Source organism: Camellia sinensis, chromosome 8 (genome assembly GCF_055761805.1).
Source record: "Camellia sinensis isolate YWXY chromosome 8, ASM5576180v1, whole genome shotgun sequence".
In the NCBI taxonomy this organism is placed as follows: Eukaryota; Viridiplantae; Streptophyta; class Magnoliopsida; order Ericales; family Theaceae; genus Camellia; species Camellia sinensis.
The window spans coordinates 112,419,584-112,430,656 of record NC_138968.1 but is presented as its reverse complement, the minus strand read 5'-3'; positions in this window follow the sequence as shown (position 1 = coordinate 112,430,656).

Here is an 11,073-nt window from a genome sequence, read left to right as displayed (position 1 = left end):
TGCACGCACAATGCAATGCAACCTAGGCAAGCAAGCAAGCATGCAAATAACTCAAGTGTGCAACAAATCTAATGCAACATGAGCGTGTTAACAAGCAATATGCGATAGGCATACAACCTAAACATGTGGACATGTATAGCATGTAACAACATGCAAAATGAAACAAGCATGCGACAACATGGTGAGATGGACTTACACTAACATGGGTAGCTCTCAAGCATGCCAAAATCAGTGGCCAAATGTGTTGGGATGGTGGCTGGGAATGCACAAAGATGAAGCTCATGCAATGGTCCATAAATGAGGCATACAAGCACAACTCTCAAACGCATTTAAAGAGTGATAAATGCATGTGCATGACCATGAAACATGGACTGAAATTACACTACAAATGATGCCAAATCATTGAAATAGGCCAAGTAATGCATACTAAATGACTCAATACACAAAGCTTACAAGCAAGATTGAACCAAAGCTATGCAAAACAAGTCATGGGTGACCAAGACAACCAAAATCAGACCTCAAGCATACCAAAACATGGATAAAATCTTCTTGAAGTCAAGCCAAAAGCATGCTAAAAAGACATGTCACAACATGACGCATGTTAGGCTATTTCATGGGATTGCATGGCAAGTGTATGGAGTATGCAAGGGCTAACCAAACCAAACCTAAACAAAGGTGACATGATAAAATAAGCCTAAGAACATGCTAAAATGGACACAACATAGGCTAAAATGAGATGCTACTTCAAGGAGCATACAAAGCAAGTGTGTGTGATTTACACTACAAGTGTATGAGGCATGCAAGGGCCAACCAAACCAAGCAAAAAAAAGATCTAAGGCATGTTAAAACTACACCAAAAATCTACTGAGATGGCCTAAAAACAAGCTAGAAACACATGCTCAAACATGAGACATACAAGACTAGTTTGCAAAATTTACACTACAAGTGTATAAACCATGTATGGAATGACCAAGATATGGAAAAATAGTGGCATATGATAGAAAAATAACCATAAATACCCGCTAAGACATGGCCAACATGAACTTAACAAAGGTGCTCACATATGAGGCAAATATGACAAGTATTGAAGACAACAAGGAGAGGGGATGGCCCTCTTCTTCTTAGGACCTCAAAATACCACCCCCACCACTGAATTCCAGAGGGATTTCAGTGGTGAGAAGGCCAATACAAGGTGGTCCCGAAGCTCACAAAAAAGGCACAAAAATGAGGCCAAACAAGGCCTAAGAGGGGGTAAACAACCCCAAACACAAAAGTGATCTGAAACAAACTTCAAAAGAATGCAAATCAGTTATAAGTTAAGCTCAAAACAGCATGCAAGATAGGCTAAAAGTGTGTGCAAAAATGGGGAATAAAGAGGGTAGTTCTCACCCTTGATGCACAGCTGCAAAACCAGCAGGTTCCTGGACCAAAAACCAACTCTTTGAGACCTCTCAAGACCCTCCAAGAACCTTAGGTCAAAGGTGGAGTTGTATGGCTATGAGGTGTGGTGCTAAAGGCCAAGAACAAACACTTTCTAAGCCTAAATTATAGAGACAAAGAGAGATATATGCTTCTTGCCTGAAACAAAATTTTGGAACCTCTCTAAAGGAGAGGGAGGCCCTCTCTTATAGAGAAACAAGAGGGTTCAAGCTTCTTGGAGAAGCTAAAGAGGTTCAAACGGTTCAAGCTTCCTCAAGAAGCTAAAACAAAGGTTCAAAAGGTTCAAGCTTCCTCAAGACGCTTAAAATAAGGGTTCAAAAGGTTCAAGCTTCCTCAAGAAGCTAAAACAAAGGGTGCAAATCCTCTATACAAGTGTATGGAGGGCAGGGTCTGTGCCACCTGGCACTAAATATCTGCATAAAGCAGATGAACAGGGTTCGGCTAGCAGAAAAGACCGATCGACCAACACAAAGGGCCGGCCGACTAAATACATTTCCGACTGGCCATCACTTTTGGCCGGTAGCAATAAAACAGGGCCGGTGGCCTCAGGCCATGGCCGGTGATGTGTGGGGATGACCAACACGCCATTCTCTGCCCTCAGAAGCAAAAACAAACAAGTTCTTGGTCCATAACCAAGCAAAGAATAGGCAAGTTAAGAGATCCTGAGGCAAGGCGCGCGGCCGAGACCTTCGGGAACTCAAAACGAAGACGAACATGGATGATCATCGAGTGTTCAAACAATGACGTCCAAGTCTTGAGGACGGTCAAAAATGGGGTGTCTACAGTTGCCCCTCTTTGACAAAACTCGAAAGTCATAACAATGACGGGAGTGAGTGTCAAAGCCCGGAGACGACCCATTTTTGACAAGGTCGAAGACTTAGACAAAGCATACAAACTACAGATGAAGATATGCACCCGAAGGCTGGGGCAAAATGCAAGAACAATGCACAAAACCGAACATAACTTATGATCATGCAAAAAAAGTTGTAACGAAGCAAATACATACAATAAATGCAACAGTTTTAAGCAAGCCAAAAACCAAACTACATTACAATGCAGAAAGGATGTAAGAGAATTATGTAATTCTCATTACGTTTGACGCGGAGAATACAATACATGTGCGGTTCGTCTGGTCATGCCAGCTTCAAATGAACCGTACATACAATATCGTTCATGTCCGGTTCGTCTGGTCGTGCCAGCCTCAAATGAACCGTACATACAATATCGTGCCTGAAAAAGAAAGAGAACTTAACAGGTATAATATCGTTAGCAACATGCATAGTAATGCAAGTGAAGTGCGTGACAACGCAAGCAAAGTGTGGATGCATGACAATGCAACCTAAGTGTGACGCATAACAATGCGGGTTGGATGCAAGATGATATGCAATATTACAAAACAATGTAATGATATATAATGTATTGAAACAATGCAAATGATATGCAATGCATTTGAGATGATCAAACCACAAGCAGTATAAAACCATACAAATATCATGAAGGGATGGAGATGCAAAAATCAAACTACATCTGACATAAAAATGGTGCTGACACCTTCAACACTAGGCGCGCACACATAATCTCATAACTATGCGTTTTGTAGATAAAACAAGTAATTGGGTGGCATGATATAAGTGAGGAATGACCCACTGAGGAAAGATCGTGATCCTAAATGCTGGATGCAACACACTACACTACAATGCAATGAATGCAATGGATAAGGCGCGCGGCCAAGCCGTACTTTGCCTAGGAAAGCCATGGACACAAACAAACCACGTTTAACATAGAAGCGGTGCCGTCACCCTCAACACTAGGTGCGTACACATAATATCATAACCGTGCTTCAACATGAAAAGTATGGGCACATACTAGACCAAGCTCAACATGGAAAGGCGCAAGTGATAGATGGAGGTGATGCAGTGAACGCATGCAATGTGTGCTATGTACAATGCAATATACATACTAGCTAAAATGCAATGGATGCAGTGGATAAGGCGCGCGACCAAACCAAATTATGCCTAGGAAAGGCATGGACACAAACAAACCACGTTTAACACGGAAATAATGCCGTCACCCTCAACACTAGGTGCGCACACATAATATCATAACCATGTTTCAATGCGAAAAGTATGGGCACATACCAGACCAAGCTCAACATGGAAAAGCGCAAGTGATAGATGGAGGTGATGCAGTGAATGCATGCAAACTACAATGCAATGTACAATGCAAGTGGAGGCGAAACATGCGTGTTGATGCAAGTGAAGAATGCATGACAATGCAGGTGGAAGCGAAACATGCGTGTCGACGTAAGTGAAGAGTGCATGACAATGCAGGTGGAAGCGAAACATGCGTGTTGACGCAAGTGAAGAATGCATGACAATGCAGGTGGAAGCGAAACATGCGTGTCGACGCAAGTGAAGAATGCATGGCAATGCAGGTGGAAGCGAAACATGTGTGTCGACACAAGTGAAGAATGCACGACAATGCAGGTGGAAGTGCACTACAATGCAATATATATTCTATATGCAATGAATGCATGTAATGTATGCTATGTACAATGTAATATACATACTAGATGATGTAGTAGTTAGGAAGCGAAGATACCTTACAGGGGCAATTGGCAATGACCTACCTCATGCTGCTGGGATCTTTTGCTTCTTCTTGGTTGAACCATAGGTACTACTTTTCTCCCTGGCTATGGTCGCAGCTTTCCCTATTCTCCAACAGGGTGACAGACTAGGTTGATTGACTAGGTTGATTTGGTATCTAGAATTAAGGCACATATACATGCTATCTCAATTTATAAGGCTGCCATACAGATTTCAAGCCGAGGATATACCCCTGGGTATTTAAACCAGATTTTAGTCTCGGAAATCCCGAACCTTTGCGTTCTAGGCGTAAGCCATTCGAACTCTAGTTTCCACCGTCTCAGTTGGTCCCCTAGGAACTCACCGCAAACACAGGTAGGTGGCTATACCAAACCACTGGGAGTCATTCGGGCACGACAAACACCAAAGGAATTGCACCTTTAGAGGATTTAAGGTCTCCTAGACCAGATAATGCACAAGACAGTGCGAATGAAGATGCATGATTTAAGGTCTCTTAGACCAGAGGATTTAAGGTCTCCTAGACCAGAGGGTGCACATGATAGTGCGAATAATGCAATGCACTAACAAGTGCAGGTAAGGTGCGCAAGATAGCGCGATAAAATGCAATACACAAAACAGTGCGATGCACAAAAGAGCACGATTGAAATGCAATGCACAAAACAGTGCAATTGAGGTGTGCAAGATAGCACGATGCATAAAATAGCGCGAAATGAAATGCATGCAAAATGCAATGAGATGCACAAAACAGTGCGATGGAGGTGCGTAAGAGAGTGCGAGTGATAAATTGCACAAAACAGTGCAATGCCCTAGACAACGCGAGTGCACAAGACAGTGCGAATGCACAAGATAGTGCGATGCACTAGACAGCGCGAAGCGTTAGACAACGCGAGTGCAGAAGACAGTGCAAATGCACAAGATAGTGCGATGGAGGTGCGCAAGAGAGCGCGAGTGATAAATTGCACAAAACAGTGCGATGCGTTAGACAACGCGAGTGCACAAGACAGTGCGAATGCACAAGATAGTGCGATGCGCTAGACAGCGCGATGCGTTTAGACAACGTGAGTGCACAAGGCAGTGCGAATGAGATACAAAGTGTAAGTGCACAAGACAGTGCGATAAAATGCATGTTCTATGCAAGTAAGGTGCATAACAATGTGGGTGGAAGAGTGCATAACAATGCAAGATAGATGTGCATAATAATGCAAGTAACGAGCATAACAATGCTAGATAGATGTGCATAACAATGCAATGAATGGTGTGCATAATAATGCAAGAAATGGTGTGCATAACAATGCAACAAATGTGCAACTTCAAAAGCGTGTTTGAAACAAAATGCCGAATAAGGAAATAAAAGCCTTAACGAGACCAAATCTAAATGTGACCTCCGATTTACCTCTCGGAGGGGTTTGTAACACACTCCACTTGAAAAGGGTACACACTGTTTATATTGGCGAGAGATAACATCTACTGCTGCTTTAATTGCCATTTTGACTTGAAGCAGGCTTAAGCTTGGGGTTGAGATACACTCATACTTCGGAGCACTGACAAGGCCTGAAGAGGTACATCCAGAGTACAATCACGGCATGTACCGAAGTCGAAACACACTAAGATGCTCTGATTTTTCTTCTTTTCTTTTGCTTCGCAGTCTGGAACCCATATAGCTTCAGATAGGTCCTGGTTTTACTATTCTCATATGACCTGGGTTGAACCCTGCGGTTTTCGAAAGAACAAAATCTTGTTTTGCACAAATATGGAGAACGACACGGCACTCTGAGCACAAAACAATTTTTTGAAATTAAGAAATGAGTTCTCAACCAGGTATTGAGCCTACAACTGAACACAGCGCATAACGACTCAACAAAGAAAAACAAGAGGTAAACAACCTAAACACATCAAGAAACACTTGAAACGACTCAAAACAAGAATCAAGACAAAACAAAAGACACGACACTCAGACGTGCACAGGGAGCCTGTTTCTCCGGGTATTGTTTCTTGCCCTTTCTCATTTGTGATCCTCACATCACTCGACCCTCAAGCTCTGTTTTTCTGAAAAAGCCCTTTTCCTTACTTTTTCTCTCAGCGCACATCTCTCTATTCTTCAATCTCTCATTTTTTTATCCCTTCCCTGGGTGGTTGATGGATAAACAAGAAATTGCGGGCTCTTGCCCCTAGCATGCTGCTAGATTCTCTTTCTTTCGCTCACAGCCAGTGAGTTCCTCCCATAGAGGGGTTGCACTAAGATGGGGTGTGTAGTAAATTTGCAGTTGACATCGGTTGATGATTCTTTGCTGGGGAGTTTGGACATGATCAGATCTGTCCAGATAAGGAAGTGGAATATCTTGATCCATTCTAGTTCGTGCTTCATACTCGGCTTGATACCTCGTTGCTTGGAGGATGCGAGAGCTTTTTGCCCTTTTAAGGTCAGCTTCAGTGGTGCCCTTTTCTTGCGAATACGGTGCCCTTTCCGGCAAGTAGAGTGCCCTTTCTGGCAAGTGCATTGATAAAGGGGAAAAGACAGAACACCTGACTTAACTGTGCCTCTAGTTCATCATTTTGACCATTTCTTGTTTTTGGCTTTCTACTAAAACAATTTTGACCAAAATGAGAGTTAGATTAACATGCTTGTTCAATTTTTTGATTTGAAATCATGCAAGTTAGGCTATGAGCACTGAAAATTTTCCTTTTTTGGGTCCAAGAAATGATCCAATTTTGGAAAAATGGGATAATTTTCAAGAGAATCAGTCAACCTCAGTAAAAATTCTCAAAAACCATTTTGGCAAACAGTCACTACTCAACGAGCACATAACTTACTCTTGAGATGCACAACCTCAGATCGGAAGGAAAACTGCCCCTTGTCTGAAGGACACTGCATGGCAACAAGAAGTTGTCCCTTGTTTGAATGGCACCACAGCGCATTGAATGGCAACGGAAAGTTGCCCCTTGTTTGAATGGCACCACAGTGCATTGTAGTCAGTTCTCAGAGTGACGAACACAACCAAACTCTTGGATACAGATAAGGCAAAGATGATCAAAACCATTACATGGACATAATCAATTTGAAGTGTTTTACGGCTGGACTTCAGAATGAAGTTGCCTACGTATCCCAAAGATGGGAATCAAGCCTTATGTAGTTCGGGGTAGGTACACTCGGGTATTAACCTCTCCTTTTGCGCTCTAACTTTTGCCAAGGCCGCCCTTCCGGGTTTTCAACCTTGCGAGCTATGTTCTTCTCTTCTTTTCATTTCTTTTCTACTTTTTTCTTTTTCATCTTTTTCTTTCATTTTCTTTATTTTTCTTCTTTTTCTTTTTTTTTATTCTTTGCATTTTTCTCTTTTTTTTTTTTGTGTTCTTTTTCTTCTTTTTCTTGCTCTAACTTTTGCCTGGGTTGCCCTTCCGGGTTTTTGGCCCAGTGAGCCTCTCAAGGGTAAAAGTGTAGCTTTGTCCATGTCAAATGGTTTTGAGATCCTGAAGTCATCTGAATCCAGGTGAATGGCTACTGTTCGCTGACGATGCAGGAGTCCATCCAATGGGGGGCTGAATTTGCCCCTAGTGTTGTGGATAGGAACTCGGTTATCCTTCAGCAAGAAACTTTTTTCTTTCTTCCCTTCTAGGATTTGGCATTCTTGCCGATCTTCGTTGATTTGCATAATGATCCATCTTCGGCTCGTCGAGCACAATCTGACATCTTTTGCCCCTAGTTCGAGGGGTGTTCTTGATCTAGCTTCACAAGCTTCTTTTGATGAGATCTGATCTTCTTGATCTTTTCTTGCCCCTAGTTCGTGGGCTGCTTCAAATCTGGCCACACAGGCCTCACATTATGGTTGACCTTTGAACTTTCTGAGTCTGAGTTCGAGGTTTGAAAGCAAAGGGTCAAGTCTCGAGGCTGAGAGCGATCCTAAGCTGCACAATCTCAAGAGCGATTCCACACAGGTCTTTGCAAGACAGCGCAAAATATTTTTTTTGAAATCTTTTAAGAAAGCGACTAATCGCTCGCGCGGAAGACGATGTAGAACCAATCTGGATCAAGCCAGGATCCTTCTCAGTACTCACACTAACAAGCACGATCTCATTCATTAAGAGCTTAGCACGCCTCTCTTTCTCTCATATGTTCAAATTTTGCAAAACCCGAGGAATTCCTTCCTCTTCATTTTCATCACAGTGTTCAAAAGGTTTTGAAAAACTCAGGTCAATATAGTGATTTCAAGGCACAGAAAAGACACAGTATTTAGTCAAATACTGCCATCTCATTCAGAACTTCTGGCACAACATGCTCAAAGTAGAAATAAGGACGAAGTATGAAAACCACAGCTGCTTCATTCAGATCTTCTGGTGTAACTGGCTCCATGGCAGAAACAGACTCAAAAAGAAAACAAAGAGACAAACACAAAACAAAATAGTGACATCCGAGGTAACATCCCCGGAATCACCCGAGTCTAACAAAATAGGACTGACTCGATACAACAAGACAGACCCAACTGACTCAATATGAAAAGACTGACTCTATACAACGGGACAGACTCAACAGGACTGACTCGATACAACAAGACAGACTCAATACCCAAGTTAGAAAGTAGAATAAACAGCATTCGCAAATGCTCAAAATAGTGCATGTCATCCATCACATCTGGAGTAAACTGAGCACTGACAGCAAGTGGTTCATCCCCTGATCACATAACAACACAGGTCCAGAGTACTCGAGGGATATTAGACCCTTTTGGAGCTATGGTTCCAAGACTACTTAGCAAGAGAGAAAACAGACGGTACCTCAGCTTGATTTCACCAAAATAGATATGAGCAAAGTTGAATGACCGTGCTCTCTACTGAATTCTGTCCAAAATTCTGCCTGTAAACTGATACTCTTAGGTAAAACTGATTCCACCAAATACTGATGCCTGCGGGCCTGATACTCAGACTTGCGAACTGATACATGCATTCCCTGTAGAGACACACTCTAAAAGCACATAGCAAGCAAGTAAGAGCCAAAATGCCCCTATGTTGGGGTAGGGTTTCCCTGTCCTATTTTGTCAGGAGCTAGGGTTTCACTATGCACGCAGCGGTTTCAAACAACCTAGAATCGGGTAACCTGTCCTAGTTTGGAACAGTCACCATGGATTCCGAATATGCACTAGGTCGAATGGTCAAAAAAAGGGTGCCCCGGTAAAAATCGGGGTTTGTGTTCCCATCGTGGCAGAGCCCGTAACCGGTCAGCCTTATGGCACGCTTCTCAAAGCGAGCCTCCGGCAAACCATTCAGGAACAGCAGACGGCAAACACGGTGTCCTAGGTGCACCGATGCAAATGCAATGCAAAGAAACACATAAGTGTAGTCAAAACAAGATATCATGAGTTCGAGTCAAGTTCTCTAAATCTCCAGCAGAGTCGCCAGAAACTGTAGACGTCCCTGAACGTCCCGGGAGGGAATCCCAAGTTTTGTTCATTTGGGCTCACTATAGTTCAGGACTCAATGTCACGGTCCTGTATCTAATCTCACAGAGTGCAATGTAAGACCGATGAATCATCAAAGAGTCCAGATTCGGCAAATCGTTTTGAAAACAGATTTTTAGACAGAAGTGCCAAACATGGATTGCTTTGCCAGATACAGAGTCGCCACCTAAATATTTTATTTTTGGAAAATTTAGGAAACCCTGACTCGTGCCTAAGGCCACGTGTCCGTCATTACCAAAGTTGCCTCGGCTCGAGAACTTGGGTACGATTGGAGAAGGTCAGTTATGAGCACCCCCGCTCGCTCGATCAAAGATCGGCCTCTACTAAGCATGATATCTTGTTTTTGAAAACACATGTGCTCTTATTCCGGTCATTTAACCTAGAATTACTATGTGATGCGCACAACATACAAGTATAGACTGGATTGCCTAAGTTGGAACAAAGCATCGCATATCCGTTTGTTTTGGAAAATGGATTGAGGTTTGCTACTCGCAAGTAGGCTAAAACACGGATTTCAATGAATTATCCCAATTCAAACAATCCAACCTTCACCCACAGGCATTCAGGCAGTTATATCACCTAAGCAATTAGCCTCATGGAAAGCATGCTGTCATGTTAACATTAACACTCATGCGAGATGCTAAAGCATAAACACTTACAATGTACTCCGAGCCAAAACAAGAAACTAGTTAGTAATCATGCATGATCCTAGTTCATGTTAAGATTGCTAATGCAACACATGCAAAATGCAACTAAAATAGGCTTGGCTATTCTAAGAATGGTATGTGAAATGTGGCAACTCGATACACGTATTCAAGTTGGAATTCAAAACACAATGCAGTTAGCATGATGCGCCGAGCCCGGTGCATGCAATACGAATGAATGGATGCACGCATGCATAGCATACGGATGCTAATTGAAATATGCCCTAAATCTAACCATCGTAAGCGGTTAAATAAAAGGGAGAAAGAAATGGGGGTTGGAAGACATGCATCACACACACGCACACTTATTACAACATTGCCCTCTCTCGGAGGGTCCGAAAGAATAATACAAATTAACTAACTAACAAGCTAATTAAATATTACAAAACAGTAATTAATTAACAAATTAATTAAACTACTAAAGCAGTAAACTTGCCTCGAGAAGAGGGTCAAATTCTTGCATGCTCGATTTGCCTCACTCGGAAATCCGTCGCCATGCCACATGTTGCCTCTGTTTACACTGCTCTGCACCTCTGAAGACTGTACAAGTCCTAAGGCTGCTTCTAGACCACCTTCTGAGCACTGTGGAAGGTCACTGGCCAAGAGGAATAGTCACCGGCCATGGAAAAGTGGTCATCGACCAGTTGTATAGCTCTCGGCCAGAAATGAATAGTCGGCCGGCACTGAATGTGGTCGGTCGGCCAACTCTTCCTGTAGAATCCTATTTTGTAGCAGCAGAGGGCAAACAGAGCATGGCAATGCATTTTCAAAGCAATGTGTGCACGACCACCCTCCTTATCATGTTATGAACTCAATGGAGGATGGTCCTCGACCCTCGGGCCACCAATCACGTATTTCCATGCATGATGGCCAGAGAGT